We start from the raw sequence: 25,767 nt of genomic DNA on the forward strand, positions 1-25,767 counted from the left end.
AGGCAACCATGGCTGACAAGGGAAGTCAGGGACAGCATATGAGCTAAAGAGAAAGCATACAATGCGGCGAAGAGCAGTGGGAAGCCAAGGGATTGGGAAGCCTACAAAGACCAACAGAGGACAACTAAAAAAGAAATAAGGAGGGAGAAGATTAAATATTAGGGTAAACTAGCCAGTAATATAATAGAAGATTGAACGGGTGTTTTTAGATATATGAAGGGTAAGAGAGAGGCAAAAGTGGACATTGGGCCGCTGGAAAATGGCACTGGAGAAGTAGTAGTGGGGAACAAAGAAATGGCGGAGGAACTGAATAGGTACTTTGCGTCAGTCTTGACGGTGGAAGACACAAGTAACATCCCCAAAGTTCAAGAGAGTCGGGGGGCAGAGGTGAGTATGGTGGCCATTTCCAAGGAGAAGGTGCTGGGAAAACTGAAAGGTCTGAAGGTGGATAAATCACCTGGACCAAATGGATTACACCCCAGAGTTCTGAAGGAGATAGCTGAAGAGAAAGTGGAGGCGTCAGTGGTGATCTTTCAGGAATCACTGGAGAAAGGGAGGGTCCCAGAGGACTGGAAAATCGCTATTGTAACCCCCCTGTTTAAGAAGGGAGTGAGACAAAAGACTGGAAATTACAGGCCGATGAGCCTGACCTCGGTTGTTGGTAAGATTTTAGAGTCCGTTATTAAGGATGAGATTTCAGAATACTTGGAAGTACATGGTAAATTAGGGCAAAGTTAGTATGGTTTCATCAAGGGGAGGTCATGCCTGACAAATCTGTTAGAATTCTTTGAGGAGGTAACGAGTAGGTTAGACAAAGGAGAGCCAATGGATGTTATCTACTTGGACTTCCAGAAGGCCTTTGAAAAGGTGCCGCACAGGAGGCTGCTCAGTAAGATTAGAGCTCATGGTGTTAGAGGAAAGGTACTAGCATGGATAGAAGGTTGGCTGTCTGGCAGGAGGCAGAGAGATGGGATAAGGGGGTCCTTCTCAGGATGGTAGCCAGTGATGAGTGGAGTTCCGTAGGGGTCAGTGTTGGGACCACAACTTTTCACTTTATACGCTAATGATCTAGATGATGGAACTGAGGACATTTTGGCAAAGTTTGCAGATGATACAAAGATAGATGGACGGACAGGTCGCATTGAGGAGGCGGGGAGGCTGCAGAATGATTTAGACAGGTTAGGAGAATGGGCAAAGAAGTGGCAGATAGAATACAATGTGGGGAAGTGTGAGGTCATGCACTTTGGTAGGAAGAATAGAGGCATAGCCTATTTTCTAAATGGGGAGAGAATTCAGAAATCTGGAGTGCAAAGGGACTTGGGAGTCCGATTCAAGGATTCTCTTAAGCTTAACTTTCAGGTTGAGTCGGTAGTTAGGAAGGCAAATGCAATGTTGGCATTTATTTCGATAGGACTAGATTATAAAAGCAGGAATGTGCTGCTGAGGCTTTATAAGGCTCTGGTCAGACCACATTTAGAATATTGTGAGCAATTTTGGGACCCGTATCTCAGGAAGGATGTACTGGCCCTGGAGAGGGTCCAGAGGAGGTTCACGAGAACGATCCCACGAATGAAATGTTTAACATATGAGAAACGTTTGAGAACTCTGGGTCTGTACTCGATGGAGGTTATAAGGATGAGGGGGGATCTGATTGAAACTAACAGAATACTGGAAGGCCTGGATAGAGTGGACGTGGTTAAGATGTTTCCATTAGTGGGAGAGACTAGGACCCGAGGTCACAGCCTCAGAGTAAAGGGAAGACCTTTTAAAACAAAGATGAGGAGAAACGTCTTTAACCAGAGAGTGGTGAATCTATGGAATTCATTGCCACAGATGGCTGTGGAGGCCAGGTCATTGTGTGTATTTAAGACCGGCATAGATAGGTTCTTGATTGGTAAGGGGATCAAATGTTACGGGGAGAAGGCGGGAGAATGGGGTTGAGAAACTTATCAGCCATGATTGAATGTTGGAACAGATTCGATGGGCCGAATGGCCTAATTTCTGCTCCTATGTCTTATGGTCTTATGGTTATTTCTGGCCCCAGCTGCTAGTTCCTCGATCTACCATTGGAAATGTAAATCCTGAAAAATCCGCCGATTAATCCATTTCATTCATGCTTTGGTTAACATTAATTGGGGGGAGCGGAATTGTAATCTATCACTTCCCTCTCGTTTATTATGCTTTATTCGTGTTTGTATCTGTCAGTGATGAGATCAAGAAGTGAGCTCGCCTCAGTCATGCGGCGGATGGATCTTTTGAGTATGACAAATATTTACCCTTTCCTTTTAAATTCAGATCAGAATGTATCACTGAAACACAGGAAATGCTGCTTAATCTGCTCGAAGGAGGCTTTAATGACTCACTGAAACGATATAATTTGACCTTCCAGTAAGCTCTTTGTGTGCAGCAGTTTCTGGTGATTTTCCTCAGTCACAGAATCCCACAGAATCACAGTGCAGAAGAGGACCTTCAGCCCATCGCGTCTGCACCGACACGTGAGAAACACCTGACCTACCTACCTCATCCCATTTAGCAGCACTTGGCCCCATAGCCTTGAATGTTGCAACGTGCCAAGTGCTCATCCAGGTACTTTTTAAAGGATGCGAGGCAATCCGCCTCCACCGCCCTCCCAGACAGTGCATTCCCTCTGGGTAAAAACGTTTCTCCTCACATCCCCCTAAACCTCCTGCCCCTAACCTTGAAATTATGCCCCCTTGTGACTAGCTCTTCAACTAAGGGGAACTGCTGCTCCCTATCCACTCTGCCCATCAGGTCGCCCCTCTGTCTTCTCTGCTCCTTGGAAAACAACCCAAGTCTATATAACCTCTCATCATTACTTAAATGTTTCATCCCAGGCAACATCCTGGTGAATCTCCTCTGCACCCCCTCCAGTGCAACCACATCCTTCCTATAATGTGGCGACCAGAACTGCACACAGTACTCCAGCTGTTGCCTCAATAAGGTTCTATACAACTTAAACATGACCTCCCTTCTTTTGTAATCTATGCCTCGATTGATAAAGGCAAGAGTCCCAACCTGCCCCTCTGCCTTCAGAGATCTATGGAAACACAGGCCAAGGTCCCTTTGTTCCTCAGAGCCTCACAATGTCTTGCCATGCATTCAATACTTCCTTGTCAAATTACTCCTTCCAAAGTGTATCACCTCACACTTTTCAGGGTTAAATCCCATCTGCCACTTATGTGCCCATTTGACCATCCCGTTTATATCTTCCTGTAGCCCAAGCCACTCAACCTCACTGTTAACCACTCGGCCAATCTTTGTGTCATCCGCAAATTTACTAATCCAGGATGTAACTCTCAAATTGGACACTTCACGTCGCTCAGACCTTACACTCTGAACACCTTCGTGTGAGGAACAGGTCGGGCGGGAATTGGGTCTTTGTTGATTTGAGAAAACAGAGCAATGCAGCAATGACAAAAACAGAATTACCTGGAAAAACTCAGCAGGTCTGGCAGCATCGGTGGAAATATGGCTGTGAAAGCGGGTTTTAGTAAACACCTTGTCAAACACCAGGAGAGAAATGGAAAGCAATGAAGGTGAGCAGGGCAGAAGAGAGGAGCTCCTCACCCCCCTGCGGCTTGGGGAAGGATAAGACTCAGATACAGGAACAGGTGCTGAAAAAAGGAAAATCACATCGAGTGTTTTAAAGCAGTGACGATGAATGTGGAACTCAGAACCATTTGTACCGAATGCAATGGATTTAGTGGCCGAGCATGCTACAGAAACGTCAGGATGGCCGAGCGGTCTAAGGCGCTGCGTTCAGGTCGCAGTCTCCTCTGGAGGCGTGGGTTCAAATCCCACTCCTAACACTAATTTTCCTTCAGCAACTTCCAAACCCGAGACCTCCAGCACTTGGAAGGAAAAGGGCAGCAGATGCATGAGAACACCACCAGCAGCAAGCTGCCCTCCGAACCACAAACCATCCTGACTTGGAACTGGATCGCCGCCCCTTCACTGTCGCTGGGGCAAAACCCTGCAACCTCCTCCCTAACAGCACAGTGGGTGCACCTACACCACATGGACTGTAGCGGTTCAAGATGGCAGCTTCTCAAGGACAATTTCGGTTGGGTAATAAATGCTGGACGAGCCATCGACGCCCACATCCCGTGAAAGAATAAAACAAAAGCTCTTGGTCACCGGAACACAGCTCATTTCACTGATCGATTTCAGCAACAGCTCCGAGATTTAATACAACTCCGCAAAGCGCTTCAAAGGAGTTCTATCAAGCAACATTCGACATCGAGCCACATATTTGGACAACTGAACAAAACCTTCGTAAAACTGATAGATTTTAAAGGGGAGAGTGAACTGGGGATGTTTCTAGAAGGAATTGCTGAGCTAAAGGCTCAGACAGCTGAAGACGTGGCCGCTAATGATGAAACAATGAAAAGTGTAAATGAGCAAGAGGACAGAGATAGATTCAGAAAGAGAAAGGGAAATGTCTGGGAATGGAACTGGAACTCCAGTTCAGCCTATGAGAAATCTCCACCTCAACCACTAATGTTCAGAGCCGCTCATTCCATGTGTCCAGTTGGAAACCTGTCTGAAGGAACATGCAGTCTGACAGAGCGCCTGTGATAATCCTCCACTGTCTGATCTAAAGTTGTAACAGCAGCTGTTCATTACAGCTGTCTAAACCGTGATGGCCTTGATATTCAGTGGTGCAGATTCACATCATCATTTGAAATCTTTCTGAAAGCTCAGCAGACTGACTCTGGTCAGCATCTTTAAAGGTTTTTGTTTTGTCCTGCAATAACCCACAGGGCAGGAAAGGCAGCTCATTGTCCTTTGGTACAAAAGCAAAATACTGCGGATGCTGGATATCTGAAACATCGCCAGAAAATGCTGCAATTGCTCAGCACATCTGGCAGCATCTGTGGAGAGTGAAACAGATTCACGTTTCAGGTCTTTTTGGTGCAAGTTCGCGCCCTGAAATTTAAACTGTTTCACTCTTCACAAATACTACCAGATCTGCGAAGGGTTTCTAGCAATTCCTTGCGGGTAATTGAGCATCGTTAGGTTCTGTGGTTTAATTGGTTAAAACACCTGCCGAGTAAACAGGAGACCCTGGGTCCAAATCCCAGCAGAACCTGACTTCGTTGGATTTCATCTGGGCAGTTGGGCGCTTGCTTTATAACAGGGCCAAATCTGGAATTTAAGGTTAAAATGGTCTCTCCTTTTACAGTGGACTCTCTGCAAAGGCTTTAACAATGACAGGGTTTCCTTTCTGTAACCGTCGAAGAAGAGACCTAGTGGAAGTTACCACACACAATGAGAAACTCTCCCCAGTGTGCCGCTACTGGAAGAGCTGGGCTCTATTCTATTTAACAATTGACGCCCGGAACACGAACATCGAGATTTTGAATAGACAAGGGGAACGTCACTGGGTCAGAATTCAAACATCATCCTGGGAAATAAGAGGAAGAGAGATCAAAGCAGATTACTGTATGAACGCTGGAACAAGCAGTTTCTATATCCTGTTTTCCGGGAACTCACTGAATATCTGTGACTGACCTGTTTCTGACTCCGGTTAAAATACTGAATATTCTGCATTTACAGCGGGGCGGAAATTTGGTTTTAATTCATTTGTGAACAAAAGTATCAAGTGTTTAGGTGTTGTTAAGCTGGCAGCACGTAACAATTTCAAGGAGTTATCCTCATGACCTGGTCAACACGTTCCAATTAACTTTAATCTTTCCCAAAGAGGGATATTAGGTATCACTCCAGGAAAAACCCAAAGCGTTTGGGATGGATGCACTACAAAAAATCAGGACCTTCAAAACACCTTAATAACCCACAATTCCTTCAAATGAAAAGTGTTCGCTGTTGCATTGGACCTAGAATCCGCTCTCGGCATTAATCTCAGTGAAGCAGAGTGTGACCGTGTTGTATCTGTCGGTGTGGAGGTGACCAGTTCGGGGTCACTATCGGCCGCTTCCAGCCGAACACAGGCACGATGCAAGCGGGATGTTTATCCCGAGCTTTGGAAAATATTGTCAGTCAGGAAAAGGGACAAATCAAAAGGAACCAAAGAATAAATCTCAGGGCCCAGATTGGAGAATCTGCAGATTCCCCTTGGGAAAGTGAATGGGGGCAGAATGAAGGGTGAACATTCCCACTGCCCAGAAGCGGTGAAGACACAGCTCAGTCAGCCCGTCCCCCTCCATTCTCACGCTGGAACATTCCTCACATGGAAATTATTTAACCCAGTGAAATAAATCTTTACAGCCGATAATTTATACAACTGATTGAAGGAATGTCGAACGTGGTTCCCGAGTGACGGTGAAAAGTTGAACATTTGTTCCGTTCAACCAAACTGCCATGAAATGTGAATATGTTTTTTCTCATTGTTAAAAATAATTTGAAGGTCCTGGATGCAAATGTTCAGTGTTTGTGAGAGTGGGGTCTGGGTGAGCAGCTGGTGAGTGCGACAGGGCCAGTGCTGGATGCAGGAAGCTCCCGTCAGTGTGGGTGGGTCTGATGGGGCTGAGTGATTGACAACTGGCGGATGTTGGTGTTTCCATAAATCATGGAAATTCCCTCCAACAGTTTTTATTTCTTCATTTGATTGTAAACAACTTGAAATAAAGGGAATAAGGTCAGGAACTTTTTTTTGGTCTGTATTTCAGCTGCCATTGTCCAGTGGTTAAATTTTCCTCTAACAATCCACTGGGTTTTTCGACTTTGACTTGAGTCATAGAAACATAGAAACTGGGAGCAGGAGAAGGCCATTCGGCCTTTCGAGCCTGCTCCGCCATTCATTATGATCATGGCTGATCATCCAACTCAATAGCCAGCTCCTGCTTTCTCCCCATATCCTTTGATCCCTTTCGCCCCAAGAGCTCTCTCTAACTCCTTCTTGAAAGCATACAATGTTTTGGTCTCAACTGCTTTCTGTGGTAACGAATTCCACAGGATCACCACTCTCTGGGTGAAGGAATTTCTCCTCATCTCAGTCTCCTCATATGTCAGTCCCGCCATCCCAGGAATCAGTCAGGTAAACCTTCGTTGCACTCCCTCTATAGTAAGTTCATCCTTCCTCAGATAAGGAGACCAAAACTGCACACAATATTCCAGATGTGGTCTCACCAAGGTCCTGTATAATTGCAGCAAGATATCCCTGTCCCTGTACTCGAATCCTCTGGCTATGAAGGCCAACATACCATTTGCCTTCTTTACCACCTGCTGCACCTGCATGGTTACCTTCAGCGACTGGTGTATAAGGACACCCAGGTCTCGCTGCACATTCCCCTCTCTCAATTTAAAACATTCAGATAATAATCTGTCTTCTTGTTTTTGCTACCAAAATGGATAACCTCACATTTATCCACATTATACTGCATCTGCCATGCATTTGCCCACTCAGTCAGCTTGTCCAAATCACACTGAAGCATCTCTGCATCCTCCTCATAGCTCACCCTCCCACCCAGCTTTGTGTCATCTGCAAATTTGGAGATATTACGTTTAATTCCCTCATCTAAATCATTAATATATATTGTGAATAACTGGGATCCCAGCAATGATCCCTGCGGTATCCCAGAAGTCACTGCCTGCTATTCGGAAAAAGACTCATTTATTCCTACTCTTTGTTTCCTGTCTGCCAAACTGTTTTCTATCCTTCTCAATACACTGCCCCCAATCCCATGCGCTTTAATTTTATACACCAACCTCTCACGTGGGACTTTGTGGAAAGCCTTCTGAAAGTCCAAATAAACCACATCCACTGGCTCCCACTCATCACCTCTACTGGTTACATCCTCGAAAGATTCCACTAGATTTGTCAAGCATGTTTTCACTTTCATAATTCCATGCTGACTCTGTCCGATTCTGCCACTGATTTCCACGTGCTCAGCTATTAAATCTTTTATAATGGACTCTAGAATTTTCCCCACTACCGACATCAGGCTGACTGGTCTATAATTCCCTGTTTTCTCTCTGCCTCTCTTTTTAAATAGTGGGGTTAAATTAGCTACCCTCCAATCTGTAAGAACTGTTCTAGAGTCTATTGAATCTCGGAAGATGACCACCAATGCATCCACTATTTCGAGGGCCACATCCTTAAGTACTCTGGAATGTAGATGATCAGTCCGTGGGGATTTATCGGCCTTCAATCCCATCAATTTCCCAAACATCATTTCCCAACTAATACTGATTTCTTTCAGTTCCTCCCTCTCATTAACCCAGTGTTCCCCAACATTTCTGGTATGTTATTAGTGTCCTCCTTTGTGAAGACAGAACAAAAGTATTTATTTAGTTGGTCAGCCATTTCTTTGTTCCCCATTATAAATTCCCCTGTTTCTGACTGTAAGTGACCCACACTTGTCTTCACAAATCTTTTTCTCTTCACACACCTATAGAAACGTTTACAGTCGTTTTCTATGTTCCCTGCAAGCTTACACTCGTGCTCTGTTTTCATCTTCTTAATCAATCCCTTGGTCCTCTATTGCTGAATTTTAAACTGCTCCAAATCCTCAGGTTTGTTGTTTTTTCTGGCCAATTGTATGCCTCTTCCTTGGATCTAATACTATCTCTAATTTCCCTTGTAAGCCATGGCTTGGCCATCTTTCCTGTTTTACTTTTGCTCCAGACAGGAATAAACAATTGTTGCAGTTCACCCATGCGTTCTTTGAATGATTGCCGTCGCCTACCCACCATCATCCCTTTAAATAATGTTTCCCAATCCATCATAGCGCAACTCGCACCTCATACCATCGTAATTTCCTTTATTAAGATTCAGGACCCAAGTCTCAGAATCAACTGCGTCACTCTCCATCTTGATGAAGAATTCTAACAAGTTATGATTGCTCATCCCCAAAGGGGGGACACAACTAGATTGCCAATATTTTTCTTTCCCATTAAACAATACCCATTCGAGGATGGCCTGTGCTCTCGTTGGTTCCTCAATGTATTGGTCCAGAAAAACATCCCGTATACACTCCAGGAATTCATCCTCTACGGTCCTGCTCCCAGAGGATCCATTCAGTATTGTAAATTCTGTTTTATCATGTATCCTCTATTCCCATGGAATACTGGCACTGAAATTGCTCATATTCTCACCATTGTTCTCTATGAAGCAGGTGTTGTCTGCACGGTCTAATGGAGACATGTTCAGAGGGCTGTGCCAGAGGGTTTCTTTCAGGTTTTAGGCCTCTTTTGGTCCATTAGCAGCAACCGGATGTCTGCAGAGGAAGTCGGAATACCGAGACCCTCTTCTCAGGATGGACTTAATAAGGAGGCAAAATGTTAGTTAACGAGAGAATAAAAGGCCTGGGCATTTGGGCTGAGATTGCCGGAGCTTGTGGGAATAACACAAATCGGTGGAGCAATGTAACATTCGTGGAATACGAGCTTGGGAGATTATCCAGTCCGTGCTGGGGGACTGCGGGGAAGGAAGTTGTTTTGTCTGCCCATCCCAGCCGAATGTTGGTTGTGAAGTGACGGTCAGACCCCGAGGGGAGGGTGAAAGCCTTTCACTGAGTTTGAAGGTTGTAAATCAGATCTTGGAGGTATCGCTGCTGTGTTCCCAGGAAGCGGGGGTCTCATTCTTTGAGCAAAAAGCTTACATGGAGGACTGGTTTCTCAGTAAAAAAAACAAAACTGGAGACGTGCGACGTTAGAATCTGCTCAGCTCTGATTCACATTAATTTTTTTAGTGTCCTGGAATAAACAAGTGGTTTGTAGCTGTCCATTACAGAAAGAAATAGAATTCAGAAGATTCTGGCCAGTACCCTCACAATTTCCACTATTACATCCCGCAGAATCTTCAGCTACATCTCATAAAGTCCTACAGCCTTAGCAACATTAAGCACAGGCTGTCCTTCTGGTACCTCTTCTTTAACAAGGGTTATATGCAAAAGAACACATTTGCAAATTGTCGGTGGAGAAAGTGAGCACTTTTATTGAAGAGGGGTTAAAGGGGAAGAGGCAACCCTTTGTGATAAAGAAGTAGGGTTAGCTGAAATAAAAGTAGCAATAAGTGGAATGATGGGGGCAGGTCGTTATGGGCTGATCACAGAATTTCATAGAGGATCAGAGGGACCTTGGTTTAAATGTCCATCGATCCCTGAAGGGAGCAGCACCGGTAGGTAAGAAGGCATATAGGATACTTGCCTTTATTAGCCGAGGCATAGAATATAAGAGCAGGAAGGTTGCAGCTGTATAAAATACTAGTTAGGCAACAATTGGAGTCCTGTGTGCAGTTCTGGTTATCACACTATAGGAAGGAAGTGATTGCACTGGAGATGGTGCCGAGGAGGTGCCGATATCCAAGATTGCTGATGACACTAGGTTAGGTGACATGGTTAGTAGTGTAGGTGGGAGCAGCAAGTTTCAAAGGGTCATTGACAGATTCCGTGAGTGAACAAAACTGGCTGAAGATGTTCAACATGTGGAAGTGTGAGATCATCCATCTTGGAGCAAAGATCCGAGAATTTCCTAAACAGTCAATAACTTGGGACTGTGTAGGAGCTGAGGGTGAGTGAGAGTGAAAGTTGAGTTAGGCTGGAGGGTGGATAAAGAGCAGCGGCAGAGCAGCCCGAGAGCAGCAATGAGAGAGAGAAGGAGAGAAGAGTGAGAGCGGTGGGGGGGATAAAGAGCTGTGAGGGAGGGGTTGGAGCAAACCGGCCATGGTTATAATAAATAGTCAAAGCATGATATCAGGGGAAAGAAGGGAACTGGTTGGTTTGTGCCGATTTCTCTAAATTAGGGCACTGATTTAAACTAGGAGCTGGAAAATTAAACGTTTCAATCAGGGTAAGAACAACAGTAAGTATAAGCGTAATAAGACTATTAATGCAGAGCAGGTCGAGAGGCATTAAATAAAATTAATAATTTAAACAAGGTACAAACTGGATTCTAAAAGAGGGAATAGAGGTTTGTTTTAGATCATGGATGGGCAGCTGTGACCTGTTGTTTACAGTTCCTGCCCCATGTGGGAACCTCAGGACACTTCATGTGTCTTGGGGCCAATTGTATACAAGTGTCTCCAGCTGCTTGAGTTCGAGCTCAGGATTTCTGACCTTGAGGGGCAGCTGGAATCACTGCAGAGAATCAGGGAGGATGAGACTTTCCTGGATCGTACATTCCAGGTGGTGAACACCCCAAAGGGAAAGAGGGTGTTCAGGATTGAAGTTGGGTGGCCATCCAGAAGAGTAGGAACAGGCAGGAAATGCAGTAGTCTGCGGGGTGTGTGCCACTGTCAAACCGGTACTCAGCACTGGGGACTGCTGGGAATGGTGACACCCTGAAGAACTGCAGTCAATGGGCAAGAATCTGCACAGGAGGGAAAAGTGAAGAGTAGAAATGCAGTTGTTAGAGCAGATCCCATAGTCAGGGGGACAGACAGGCATTTCTGTATCCGTCATTGTGAGTCCCACATGGTGTGCTGTCTCCTTGGTGCCAGGGTAAAGGACATCACGGAGAAGGTGCAGAATATTCTGCAGGGGGAAGAGAGTGAGCCAGAGGTTGTGGTACACGTCAGTATCAATGACACAGGGAGGACAGGTATTGTGGTCCCTCAGTCAGAATTTCAGCAGCTAGGGAGGTAGTTAAAAAGTAGGACCTAAAAGGCAGTAATCTCTGGATTACTATTACTGTGGCATGTGCTAGTGGGAGTAGAAATGTAAATATGTAAATGTAAATGTCAATATGTGGCTTGAGGCCAGTGCAGGAGGTGGGAGGGCTTAAGATTCGTGGACATTAGGGCCAGTTCTGGAACAGGAAACACCTATTTGAAAGGAACAGGTTGCACCTTAACAAGACTGGGACCAATGTCCATTTGAGGAGCGTCACTCGTGTGGTTGGGAGGGTTTGAACTAAGGTCACAGGGGCTGGGAATCTGTATATAGAAGTAGAAAAGAGGAATAACTAGAGAAGGAAGTCGGAGCATATAAGATAGGAGTAGATGAAGAAGAATCTAAGAGGGATACAAGGGACTGTTTAGATTGGATGTTTGTAATCGCATAATGCGTGGTGAATAACGTTGGTGATCTCAAAGCACAAATAGCCATGTGGGAAAATGATGTAGTGGCAATGATTAAAACATGGTTTAAAAATGGTGAGGGTCGGGTTCATATTCAAGTGTACAAAGTGTTCAGGAAAGAGAGATAAGGAAAAAAGGGAGGTGTAGTGAGAGGGATAGAGAAGCAAATCTGCAGAGAAATCACAGATGTATAAGAACTATAGAGTGGTGATATCTGGGGATTTCTGAAATGTGTTCAGAGGCACTTCCTGGACCCGAATGTTCTCAGTCCAGTTAGGAAGGAGGCATTGCTGGATCTGGTGCTGGGGAAGGAGGTGGGCCAAGGTTGGCCACGTGAACGAAGTGTCTGTGGGTGCACCCTTGGGTAAGAGTGATTGGTAGAGCGTTAACTTCAATGGGAAGAGAGGGGATTTAGCCAGGGTGAAATAGAAGCAGAGAGTGAAAGGAAAAACTGTAACAGAGCAATGGATGATCTTTCAGGAGGAGATTTTTCAGGTACAGACTAGGTACATTCCAATAAGGGAGAAGGGAGGGAAACCAAAGCCTGGGCTCCTTGGATGATGAGGAAGATAGAACATATGCTGAAACAATAAAGAGGCCGTGTGACACACGTCAGATGAATTATTCAAGTGAGAACCAGGTCACTGTTATTGTACGAGAGTGTGGAATTTACTCTCTCCCTGTCCATCTCTGTTACTGTACGGGGATGTAGAATTAACTAATCCCTGGTATCTGTCAATCTGTACGTGAGTGCATGATTAACTCTCTATCTGGCAGTCTCTGTTACTGTGTTTCAGGGCAGAATCATGGTAACTTTCTACCTATCTGTCTCCATTAGTCTATTTGAGAATGGAATTAATTTTGTATCTGCCAGCCTTTATTAATGCATGTGAATGTGGAATTAACTCTCCCTCAATCTCTGTTACTGTGGTTGAGAGCACAGCTAACTCTTTGTTAGTCGATCTGTGCCCCTGTGTTTCAGTGCAGAATTACATCTCTATCCATCTTCGTTAGTGTGAGAGAGGGCGGGATTAATTCTGTATCTGGTGTTCTCTATTAGTGTATGTGAGTGGGGCATTAATCCTTTGTTCATCGCTGTTATTGCATGTGAGAGTGTAATCAACTGAGTCTTTGTTACTGCATATGAGGGCAGCATTAATAATTCTCCTTCTCTATTGTGTAACTGAAAGTAGAATTAATTCTCTCTCCATCGACTCCGTTACTTTGTGAGTGTGAATTAATTCTATATCCTGCAGTCTCCAATAATGTATTTCAGTATGGCAAAAACACACTGTTAGTCTCTGTTACTGTATGAGTGCAGAATTCACTCTCTGTCAATCTATAATAATGTGTAATTAACACTCTGTCCATCAGTCTCTGTTCTTGTTTGCAAGTGGGCCACTTTCAGGTAAGCAGACTGCAAATAGTAGAGTGCCACAGGGATCAGTGCTGGGTTCTCAGCTTTTTACAATCTATATTAATGACTCAGATGAAGGTACAGACCATCAACAAATTTTCAGACAACACACAGATAGGTGGAAAAGCAGGTGGTGAGGAGGACACAAAGTGTCTGCAAGAGGATATAGATAGGTTAAGTGAGTGGCAAACATTTGGAATACAATGTGGGGAAAATGTGAGTTTTCCACTTTGATGGGAAGAATAGAAAAACAAAACATTGTTTAAAAGATATATATTAATGACCGAGACTGTGAGTGTGCTGGGTATGATTTCAAAATTTGCATACGATACAAAGATTAGAAATATTGTCAACTGTGAACTTAAAAAGGACATACACATGTTGGGGGAATGGGCAGACAAGTGGCAGATGAATTTCAATGCAGAAAAGTGTGAGGTGATTCATTTTGGCAGGAACAATCTGCTGAGATAGTATAAAATAAAGGGAGAACCTCTAAAGGAGGTGCAGGAACAGAAAGACCTCTGTGCATACGTACATAGGTCATTGAACATAGCAGGGCATGTTGAAGAGCAGTTAATAAAGCATATAGTATCATAGGCTTTAATTACAGGGTCATTGAGTATAAGAGTAAGGAGGTTATGTTGAAATTGTATAAAACACTTGTTAGGCCTCATCTGGAGCACTGACTCCAGTTCTGGGCACCACACTTGAGGAAGGATGTGAAGGTATTGGAGAGAGTACAGAGGCGATTCACAAGAATGATTAAAGCAGTAAAGAACTGTAGCTATGAGGACAGATTGGAGAGGTTGGGACTCTTTGCCCTGGAGAAAAGAAGGCTGAGAGGTGTTCAAGATCCTGAGGGGTATGGACGGGGCAAATAGAGATAAATTGTTACCACTCAAGAGAACATCAGGAACTAGAGGGCACAGATTCAAAATAATTGGCAAAAGGAGAAAATGTGATGAGAATATTTTTGTTTCACCCAGAGGGTGGTTGGAGACTGGAACAAACTTCCTGAAAGTGTGGTGGAGGCAGGTTTGATCGCGGTATTCTAAAGCGAATTGGACTGCTGCTTGAAAAGAAAAAATGTGCAAGGTTACGGGGATAAGGCAGGGAAGTGGGACTAGATGGAATGCTCTTTCAGAGACCCAGTGCAGACTTGAGGAGCCGAATGGTTTTCTTCTGCACTGTAAAAATACTGTGATACTGTGGAGAGAGACTACACAATGTTGCAGTACAGGGGGATATGGGTGTCTTTGTACATGAATCACAAGATGTTAAAGTGCAGCTGCAGCAAGTAATTAGGAAGGTAAATGGAATGTTGGCCTTTATTCTAAGGCGGGGTGGAATATAAAAGTAGGGAAGTCTTGCTATGACAACAGGTCATTGGTGAGACGACATGTGGAGCGCTGTGTAAAGTTTTGGTCTCCTTATTTAAGGAGGGATATACTTGCATTGAGGACAGTTCAGAGAAGTTTGACTAGACTGATTCCTGACATGAAGAAGTTGTCTTATGAGGAATGTTTAAGCAGGTTGGGCCAATCACCACTGGAGTTTCGAAGAAGGAGAGGTGATCTCGTTGAAATATATAACATTCTGAGGGTAGATGTTGAGGGGAATGTTTCCATTTATGGGGAAACTAGAACCAGAGGGCACAGTTTAAAAATGAACATCTCCCATTGAAGGTGGGGATGAGAAGGAATTTATTTTCTTTGTAATTCAGAACCCTAGAGCGCAGTGGAGGGTGGGTCAGGTCATTGAATATATTCAAGTGGAGTGGACATATTTTTGATCTACAGGAGAGTCAAGGGTTATAGGATGGACGGGAAAGTGGAGTTGAGGCCACAATCAGATCAGCCATGGTCGTATTGAATGGCGAAGCTGGCCCGATGGGCTGAATGGCCTTCTCCTGCTTCTCTTTCTTGTATTTTTAATTTGTCATTGTGGGATTGACCTTTCTGTTCATCTCTTTTGCTCTATTTCAGTGTGGAACTACCTCAGTCTGATCTACATGTGAATGTGGAATTCAGTCTCTGTCCATCACTTACTGAATGTGAGTGTGAAATTTAAATCTCAGTCAGTCTCTGTTACAGTGTGAGAATGTGGAAATAAATCTTTATATCAGTCCCTGTTAATGTTTGTGAATGAGGGATTAACTCTCTGTCGGTCTGTCTCTGTTACTGTATGAGAATGTGGAATTAAATCTTTATATCAGTCCCTGTTAATGTGTGTGAATGCGGGATTAACTGTCTATTGGTCAGTCTCTGTTACTGAATGTGAGTGTGGAATTAACTACAATCAGTCAGTCTCTGTTAGTGTAGGTGAGTGTGGATCAAAGTCTCCATTGCTCAGTCTCAGTTACTGTATGTAAGTGTGGAATTAACTCTCTATCGGTCGGTCTTAGTTACTGTAAGTGTGGAATTCTCTTTCACAGTCTTTGTTAGGATATCTGAGAGTGGAATTAAGGACCTGTCAATTTCCACTAATGTTTTAGTGAGGAATTAACCTACAATAACAGAGACTGAGAGTAATTAAGACAGTTATTCCACACTCTCATATTAGTCTATGTTACTCTATGTGAGTGAGGAATAAACAAACAACTTGTCAGCCTCCGTTACTTAGAGTGTGCAATTAATTCTCTGCAAATCTCTCTTATTGCATATGAGTGTGAATCTCTGTTATGTGTGCAAGTGCTGATTTAGCTTTCTATCCCGACCATGTTGGTTGCTGTACAATAGTGTGAAATTAACTCTTTGCATGATAACCTGTTACTTTCGGTGAATAAAATTAAGTTTGTCAGTTACTGTATTGGAGTGTGGAATTAATTCTGTGTCTGTCAGTCTCTGTTACTGTATAGGCCTATGGAAGTAACTCTCTTTCAGGCTCAGTTACTTCAAAAAAGTTAATTCCACATTAATCATCTGTCAACCTGTGTTACTGTATATGAGTGTGAAAGTAACTCTCTGTCTCTGTTGTATGTGAGTGAGGAATCAACTCACTTTTGCTTAGTCTCTGGTACTGTCTATGGGTGTGGAATTCATACCTTACATGTCAAGCTCTGTTACTGTACATAGATGTGGAATTAATTCCATGTCTGTCAGTCTTAGTCATGCAGTGAGTGTGCTCTTCACTCTGTGTCAGTCTCAGTTACTGTGAGTGAGTGTGAAACTAAATTTCAGTCAAACTTGGTTGCTATGTGTGATTGTGGAATTACCTGGTGAGGCCACAACTGGAGTATTGTGTGCAGTTCTGGTCACCACATTACAGGAAGGACGTAATAGCTCTGGAGAGAATGCAGGGGAGGTTTAGAAAAATGTTGCCAGGGTTAGAAAAGTGTAGCTACGAGGAGAGATTGGATAGGTAGGGGTAATTTTCCTTCGAACAAAGAAGGCTGAGAGGTGACTTGATTGAGGTGTACAACATTATGAGGGGAATAGATGGAGTGGACAGGATAAAATTGTTTCCCTTGGTGGAGAATTCTAGAACAAGGGCACACAGATTCAAGATAAGTGGCAGAAGGTGTAGGGGGGACATGAGGAAAAACTTTTTTACGCAGAGGGTAGTGGGTGTCTGGAATTCGCGGCCCAAGTTGGTGGTAGAGGCAGAAACTTTAAACTCTTTTAAAAAGTGCCTGGATCTGAACCTAAATTGCTGTAAACTACAGGGCTATGGGGCGGGTACAGGAAGGTGGGATTAGAAATGGCACCCGGGTGTCCTAGGGCTGGCATGGACAAGATGGGCCGAATGGCCTCCTGCTGTGCTGTAACTTTTCTATGGTTCTAAGGTTCTACCTTCCAGCCAAAGTCTGGTATTGGATGTGATGTGAAAATAACTCTTTGTCTGACTCCATTACCGTACATGAGTTCGAATCAAAACTCTAATAAGCTGCATTACTCTATGTATGTGGAATTAATTTTCTGTCAGTTTCTGTTACTGTGAGTGTGACAGAGTAGACAGGAAGACTTTTTTCCTCACATTGTTAGAAAGAAATAGGACCAGAGGGCACAGATTGAAGGTAATTGGCAAAATAAGCAATGGTAACATGAGGAAAAACCTTGTCATGCAGCGAGTAGCTGGGGAATATGACTGAGAATGTGGGGGAGGCAGGTTCAATCGAAGCATTCGAGAGAGAATTGGATTATTATCCAAAAAGGAACAAAGTGCAGGTCTATGGGGAACAGACAGTGAAGTGGCATGAGGTGAATTGCTCCTTCAGATGGCCAGCATAGTCATAATGGGCTGAATGGCCTTCCACTGTGCCATAATCAATGTATGATTCAATGAATTAACTCTCTATCAATCTCTTTTACATTCAGTGTGGGTGGAACTAACTCTGTCACTCTTTGTTCATGTATGTAAATGTGAAATTCATTTCCTGTCAGTCTCTGTTACTGTACAAGAAACGGTTAATGACCTTTTATCAGAAATGGTTGGGCCCTACTGTTCTTAAAAGTGCTCGTGGTTAAACCCATCAATGTCTCCTCTCTCTGCTCCGCAATTCAAAGTCAGCCAACAGGAACATCCCTTCAAAGAAAGTGAAGAACGATTTCCACGTCCAACATCCACCCTGAAGCAAAAGGGATCTGCATTTGTCAGTTTGTGTTTCTGGCCTCGGTTTTGTGAGCAAGACCAGCAATAATTCACGTGCAAAATCAGGTGGATACTAGGAATCTGAAATGAGGAGAGAAAATGCTCAAAATACATGGCACGTCAGGCAGCATCTGTGGAGAGAGAAGCAGAGATCACATTTCAGGTCACTGACAGTCAGCCTGGAAAAAAACACTTACTAACATCTGCTCATGGTGGTTGCACTTCCCACAATTCCCTGCATCTCAGAAACCGCTCTATTCAATGTACTGACTTCCCAAGACATTGAGTGTGCATGCTCCCCAGAGCCGGTCCTGTGAAATTCCGAGGTAGACCTTTTACCACTCCCACTTGTAAGCCAATCCCACCAACTTGCCTTTGTCCTTTCGAAGTTTTAACACTTTCCTCCTCACAGTTCACAATATCACCAAGTTTAACGTCATCCGCAAATTTTGAAATGGTGCCCCGTGCACCAACATTAACATATATCAGGAAGAGCAGGGGTCCTAACACCGACCCCTGGGGAACTCCACTATCAACATTCCTCCCATTATAAACATTCCTCCAGTCTGAAAAACAACCATTCACCGCTACCCTCTGTTTCCTGTCACTCAGCCAATCCCATATCCATGTTGCTCTGTCCCTTTTATTCCATGAGCTGTAACTTTGTTCACAAGTCTGTTGTGTGAGACTTTATCAAATGCCTTTTGGAAATCCATGTAAACCACATGAACAGCATCACCCTCCCCAACCCTCTCTGTTACCGCATCAAAGACTCGGTGCAAACGGGAGAAGAAACCGGGAAGCGGCGGCTGGGATGGGGGAGGCGCTGCACCATCGGCTTCATGGTGCCGTCCCCCAGGTCCCTCTCCGCACGTCCGCCGGACCCGGCGGCTCTGATTCGGGCTCTGAGAGCCGCTGAAACTCGGCCTTACTGAGACTGCACTCGGCCACGCTCAGGTTCCGGAAGCTGTGGCGCGCATGCTCGTGGTAGGCATGATTTCCCGTGGACGACCTATTGCACCTGCGCAGTGCCTATCTGTTGGAGATAGACCGTTATACATCACCCCGAGCATTCTGGGAAGAGCTGTCCGCCATTTCATTATAAATTGCAATACAAGAGGATGAATTTGTATTAACCATTTCTGAGCAAGCTCTTTTGTAGCAAATCAGCCCCACTCCTCTGTCGTTTCCAATAGCCCTAAAATATTTTTCCATACCATATTTTTCATTTCACTTTTGTAAGTTTATATCGAATCTGCTTCCACCACATTTTCCGGCAGAATATTCAGTTCACAACAACTCCCTGCCTTGTAAAGAAATGACAAGTGATGATCCATTCAATGTGGAGGATGGTGGGGAGAAGGATGAAGACAAGGGGAAAGCCAGAATTAACCCCGCCCTCACATGCAGTACTAGACATTGACCGATAAAGAAGGAATCCCATCTCACAAACCATTCGACAGACTGAGATACAGAATAAATCTTACACTCGGAAGCACTACCTGTGATTGACAGATACAGGACACATCTCATTCAGGTACAGTAGCAGAGTTTATTAGATGCTTCATGTATCCCACAATCACATTTTCTCCCAGGGTTTAACAGCCACAGTCATCCCATTCTGGTTTAACGAGAGCTTTACAAAAGACCCGGAACAATCGCACCCCCCCCCCCCCGCCCCCAAACGAGATGTGGAAGTCGTTGGCTATGCCAACAGGTATGTCATGTCCACAAAAAATAAGTAGGACAAATCCAACCCGGCGAGGTACCGCCCCATTACTGTTCCCCCTATCAAAATAAGGAAATGATTGATGGGGTATTCCACAGTGGTATCCAGCAGCAGTTACTCAGCAATAGCCTGTTCATTGACGCTTAGTTTGGGATCCACCAGGACCATTCAGCCCCGACTGCACTGCAGCCTTGGCCCAAATATGGGCAAAACTGCTGAACTCAATGGGCGAGGTGACAGCGACTGCCCTTGATATCAAGGCAGCATTTGACAAGGAAGACCATGAAACCAGGAAGAACATATTTTCCCAAAGAAAACCTCCTCACAGAACAGAGAACATCGTTACACTAGAGGAAATATCTTTATCGAACAGAGAAAAGTTTTGCACACAATGCATCATATTTACACAGCCGGGAGCACATTTGCACAACAGGGAAGCATTTTACACAGCCACGGTGAGGATGTTTCAACGGCAGAATCACAGTTTCACCACAGAGGGATCAGTTGTACAGCAGAGAGAGCAGTTACACAATAGGAATTACATTTAAAACAGGCCCTATCTTTATGCAGCAGGAAATACCTTTTCATAAATGATCAGTTTCTCCATTGTAATATCTTGCTGGTTTGCTCGGCACCATTTAGTGTCAGCGATTGTGTTTATCCTGATAGTCTCTTGCTACTTTCTTGTGTGACTTTCCCTGTCTGGTACATTCGTGGTAGCGTAAGTGGATTTGTGGAGTTTGGGTGAGCTTCCCAATAGTTGTGCTCCTGTTTAAAAAGTAATGAGGAAGTGAATATGTGTTTGGCTACCAAACAACGGTAATAGGCAGTCGAAAAATGTTGCTTTGGAGGAGACTGGCGTTGCAGAAGCGTGCTGGCCTCCTAACCCAGCGACCGATGGATTGAAACCATACTCAGTTTATTTAAATTCTCATTAACACTATAAAATAACATTTGTCTGCGACACAAAATCACCTCTGAATTTGCTTCATAGTAAATTTACATCAGCTTCTTGCTTCCAGTAAACACTTCAATCTGTAACCAATCTCTCAAATCGTTTTATTTCAAACACGGACGCAGCAGAAGTGCTGCAAAAATACACCAGCTGAGGATTTCCCCTTTCTCTCAGCCCATTTCAGGCCATGGTCTGAACGGCCTTCCCTTGCTCTCTATCACTCTATGATTATCTGAGTAACAAAAACGAAAACCAATATCTTATCTGCACCCGATATAGTGAAGTTTATACATATTAGCTTCATTATGTCGGATATACAGGACACCCTGCCATAATTCCCATGCTTAATTGGACAGCAGCGTTCTCCCTGAGACATAGACCATGAGAAGGACAAGATTATCAGCATAGCGGAGACATCATCACGTCAAAGACACAGATAATCATTATTTTGACAGACATGATCGTTCATTCTTAATCACTTATTTAAAAAATGGAATTCCATCCCCAATATCACCATGAACTGGGAAGGTTTCGTTCCTTCAGGTTTGCATTAGAGACACATTTTACAAAACACTTCCGTGAGTGTCTCTGGTCAATGAAATGATGATGCGCGGAGTTCTCAGCTTTTACTCATTGATCTTCACAAGAGGTGATCCAGTTTTGACGTTGACTTTTCCTCTGGTGTCGATTTACTCGAATTCCTCACCTGATTTCTCTGCTGTCCAATGAAGTTCACTCAGCAGAGTTTTCAATAGGAATTTGAATTTTCCTGACAGGATTTCAATCACCATGTTTTGGAACAATTTGTTTAAAAATATGCTCACAGCCGGCTTCCAGGAGCAGCAACGTGATAAAGACAATAAATCTGTTATTAAGTGATTTTAATTGAGGAATGAATGTGGGCTCCGACACCATGGGATAACTCCCCCGCCCCTCTCCGAAATTCTGCTTGGTAAACTGCAGCTGAGAAGGCAGAGGGCACCTCAATTTACCATATCATCTAAAAGATGGCACCACTAACAGTGAAGCATTCACTGATTACTGCACTAAAGCGTCAGCCTGGATTTGTGCTCGGGACTCTGGAGTGAGTATAGAACTCACAAACTCCTGACTGTAAAGAGCAAGAGAACAACTGACTGAATCATCATTCACAGCAAAGGAAAGACGACAGAAGACATTTCACTCCAAGGAGAGGCAGAAGTAGATTGTTAATTGAAGAAATGTCACAGACAATGAGAGATAAACACCCACAGTTGAAAGAGACCGACTTTTTCTCACGGCAGGGAGAGAGATTGTTGCAGGAATTTCGATTCCCAATGCTTCTTGTTAACACCCCAGTACAAGCTAAATGGTTTGCACACTGCCCGCTAGACTAAAAAACGAAGCTAGAATGTTATTTAATCATCGTAACATTTTCAATCAGATCGTCCCTGAAACATTGATATTCACGGTATTACAGGAAACGTCATAACTTGGGTCTGATGGTAATTTCCGATTTCCTTTCTGCATAACGCCGTCCCATACAAAAACAGGATTTAAACTCATGCGTGGGAAGCACAGTGGATGAGCAGCCTTCAATTCAGATAATCATGGAGTGATTAGCGACATTATCCCAACGCCACCTCCTCTGGAAACCTAGTCTCGGAAGATTACATCAGTGATTTCAGACATGCCTTCAGAAAAAAGCACCGCATTCACGAAGAACCAGTTAATAAACTGACGACGAAGGTGGGATTTGAACCCACGCGTGCAAAAGACAATGGATTAGCAGTCCATCGCCTTAACCTCTCGGCCACCTCGTCACGTGCAGTCACCTAATTAAACCTCCTCCTGTACTGTTTTACATCCATGAACTGTTGAACTAAATGATCCTGCCTGTTTCAGCTCCTGAATAACCATCCAGATGTCTCATGTAGTTTGTCAATAAAATACATTTCCATCACATCAGATCAAATCTGTTGTAAATCGACTGATGTGAATCACTTCAACACTTCAACATGATATCCAACATGTTTCTAGACAGTGTGAAAACCCACCGCGGAAAGACCGAAACATACATTCATCTGGAAGAATAAAGAAACTCCTTCCGGCTCACTGCAAGTACCGGAACACAACTGAAATGTGGTTTGTCACTCAAGACTGTAACTGACTGCAATCAGCCTCCGACTGAACCCACAGGGAGAGAGTTGCCATATTCGATGCATTCGGAGAAACTTTGCGTTGGTTTTCTGTATTGTGATTCATTCTCCGCAATGATTTCCCGGATGTTCAAACCTGGACCTGATTTCCCCAACTGGCACCACCTCGAGCACACGAATTAATGTATTAAAATGCTGGGGGGGGGTGGCGGGGGTCGTCCGGGAATTGAACCCGGGACCTCTGGCATATTAATTCACCATAAATCCCAAAACGAGAATCATACCCCTAGTCCAACGAGCCAGCTGCCACAGAAGAAGTATTCAACATATCCTTTCATTGCCACCCACAGGAAATTAACTACATGCGAAATACTGTGGATGCTGGAAATCTGTTGGAATGTATTAGAAATCCCGGGGGCCGACTCCAACTAGTGGAGAGTTTCCCTCCTTGTATAACTTGACTTCAGTTTTGTTGGGTTTCTCAATGCCACACTCCGCAAAATGCTTCTGTATAGTCAACTGTAGTAATTTGCAACTCACGCCTTGAGTTCAGCTCTTTTGTCCATATTTTAATCAAGGCTGCAATGAGGTCGGGAGCTGAGTGGCCCTGGCGGAAACCAATCTGAGCTTCAGTGAGCAGGTGATTGGTGAGTTAGAGCCACTTGATCGCTCTGTCGAAGACAGCAATGTGGTTGACTCTTAACTGCCCTCTGAAGTGGCCTACCAAGCCTCTCAGTTGTAACAAACCACGACAAAGCCACAAAAAAGGGAATGGAACTGGACAGACCACTCGACATCGATCTCGGCACCATCAATCTCAGCCCTGTCCACCCTGCAAAGTCCCCCTTACAAACATCAGGGGGCTGGTGCCGAAATTGGGAGGGCTGCCTCACAGACTAGGCAAGCAACAGCCTGACATAGTAATCCTCACAGATGATGTCCCAGACTCCACCATCATTATCCCTGGATATGCCCTGTCCCACCGGTAGGACAGGCCCAGCAGAGGTGGCGGCACAGTGGTATACAGTCGGGAGGCAGTAGCCCGGGGATTCCTCAACATCACCTCCAGACCCGATAAAGTTTCATGACATCAGATCAAACATGGGCAAGGAAACCTGCTGATTAACACGTACCGCCCTCCCTCAGCTGATGAAGCAGTGCTCCTGCATGTTGAACACCACTTGGAGGAAGCACTGAGGGTGGCAAGGGCACAAAATGTCATCTGGGTGGAGGGATTCAATGTGCATCACCAAAAGTGGCTCGGTAGCACCACTACTGACCCAGCTGGACGAGTCCTAAATGACATCGCTGCGAGACTGGGTCTGTGGCAGGTGCTGAGTGAACCAACAAGAGGGAAAATCATACTTGAGCTCATCCTCACCAATCTGCTTGCCGCAGATGCATCTGTCCACGACACTATCGGTAGAAATGGCTATCGCACAGAAGTTTTGGAGACGAAGTCCCGCCTTCACACTGAGGATAGTTGCCATCGTGTTGTGTAGCACTACCACCGTGCTACATGGGATAGATTTCGAACACATTTAGCAACACAAGACCGGGCATCCATGAAGCCCTGTGGGCCATCAGCAGGAGCAGAACTGTACTTAAACACAATCTATAAACTCATGGGCTGGCATATTCCCCACTATATCATTACCATCAAGCCAGGTGATCAACCCTGGTTCAATGAAGAGTGAAGAGGACATTCCAGGAGCTGCACCAGCCTGACCTGATAATGAGTTGTCAACCTGGTGAAGCTATGACACAGGACTACTTGCATTCCAACCATCATCTGCAGCAAGTGATCGACAGAGCTAAGCGATCGCAGAACTAACAGACAGACCTAAAATCTGCAGTCCTGCTACATCCAGTTGGGAATGGTGATGGACAATTAAATAATTGACTGGAGGTAGAGACGCCACAAATATCCCCATCCACAATAATGGAGGACCTCAGCACATCAGCACAAATGATAAGCATTTGCTACAAGAAGTGCCGAGTGGATGATCCATCTCAGCCTCCTCCAGAGGTCCCCAGCATCACAGATGCCAGTCTTCAGCCAATTCAATTCACTCCACGTGATATCAAGAAACAGCTGAAGGCACTGGGTAGTGCAAAGGCTATGGGCCCTGGCAATATTCTGGGAATAGTACTGAAGATTTGTGCCCCAGAACATGTCACGCCCCGAGCCAAGCTTTTCCAGTACAGCTACAACACTGGCATCTACCCAGCTATGTGGAAAATTGCCCAGGTATTTCCTGTACACAGAAAGCGGGCTAAATCCAACCTGGCCAATTACTTCCCAATCAGTCTACTCTCGATCAGCAGTAATGTAATGGAAGGGGTCATCAGTAGTGCTATCAAGCGGCACTTGCTTAACAATAACCTGCTCACTGACGCACAGTTTGGGCTCCGCTAGGGCCACTCAGCTCCTGACCTCCTTACAGCCTTGATTCAAATATAGGCAAAAGAGCTCAACTCCCGAGGAGAGGTGAGAGTGCCTGCCCTTAACATCAAAGCCGGATTTGCCTGAGTGTGGCATCAAGGAGCGCTAGGAAAACTGGAGTCAATGGGAATCAGGTGGAAAACTCCATTAGTTTGGAGTAATGCTTAAGGCGTTCAGTCATCTCATCTCGAGGATATCTCTGCAGGAGCTCCTCAGGGTAATGTGCTCGGCCCAGCCATCTTCCACTGCTTCATCAACGACCTTTCTTCCATCATAAGGTCAGAGGTGGCGATGTTCGCTTATAATTTCACAATGTTCAGCACCATTCGTGGGTCCTCAGATACTGAAGCAGTCCATATCCAAATGCAGTAAGGCCTGGACAATATCCAAACTTGGGATGAAAAATGACATTTGCACCACATGAGTGCCAGGCAATGGCCATCTCCAACAAGAAAGAATCTAACCACTGGCCCTTGACGTTTAATGGCGTT

General features: G+C 44.6%; 1 protein-coding gene and 2 non-coding genes across 4 annotated transcripts in view; 2 read left to right on the plus strand and 1 right to left on the minus strand.

Moving 5' to 3' along the window:
• Nucleotides 1–25,767, plus strand: part of LOC144670298 (uncharacterized) — a 940,207-nt gene that overhangs the window by 352,022 nt on the left and 562,418 nt on the right. The gene's annotated exons all lie outside the window — the stretch shown is intronic.
• trnal-cag (transfer RNA leucine (anticodon CAG)) lies at nt 3,748–3,830 on the plus strand. The gene has a single exon. It is a non-coding gene; the product is annotated as a tRNA-Leu (tRNA).
• On the minus strand, nt 22,413–22,494 carry trnas-gcu (transfer RNA serine (anticodon GCU)). The gene has a single exon. It is a non-coding gene; the product is annotated as a tRNA-Ser (tRNA).

Source organism: Cetorhinus maximus, chromosome 31, assembly GCF_964194155.1.
Source record: "Cetorhinus maximus chromosome 31, sCetMax3.hap1.1, whole genome shotgun sequence".
NCBI lineage: Eukaryota > Metazoa > Chordata > Chondrichthyes > Lamniformes > Cetorhinidae > Cetorhinus > Cetorhinus maximus.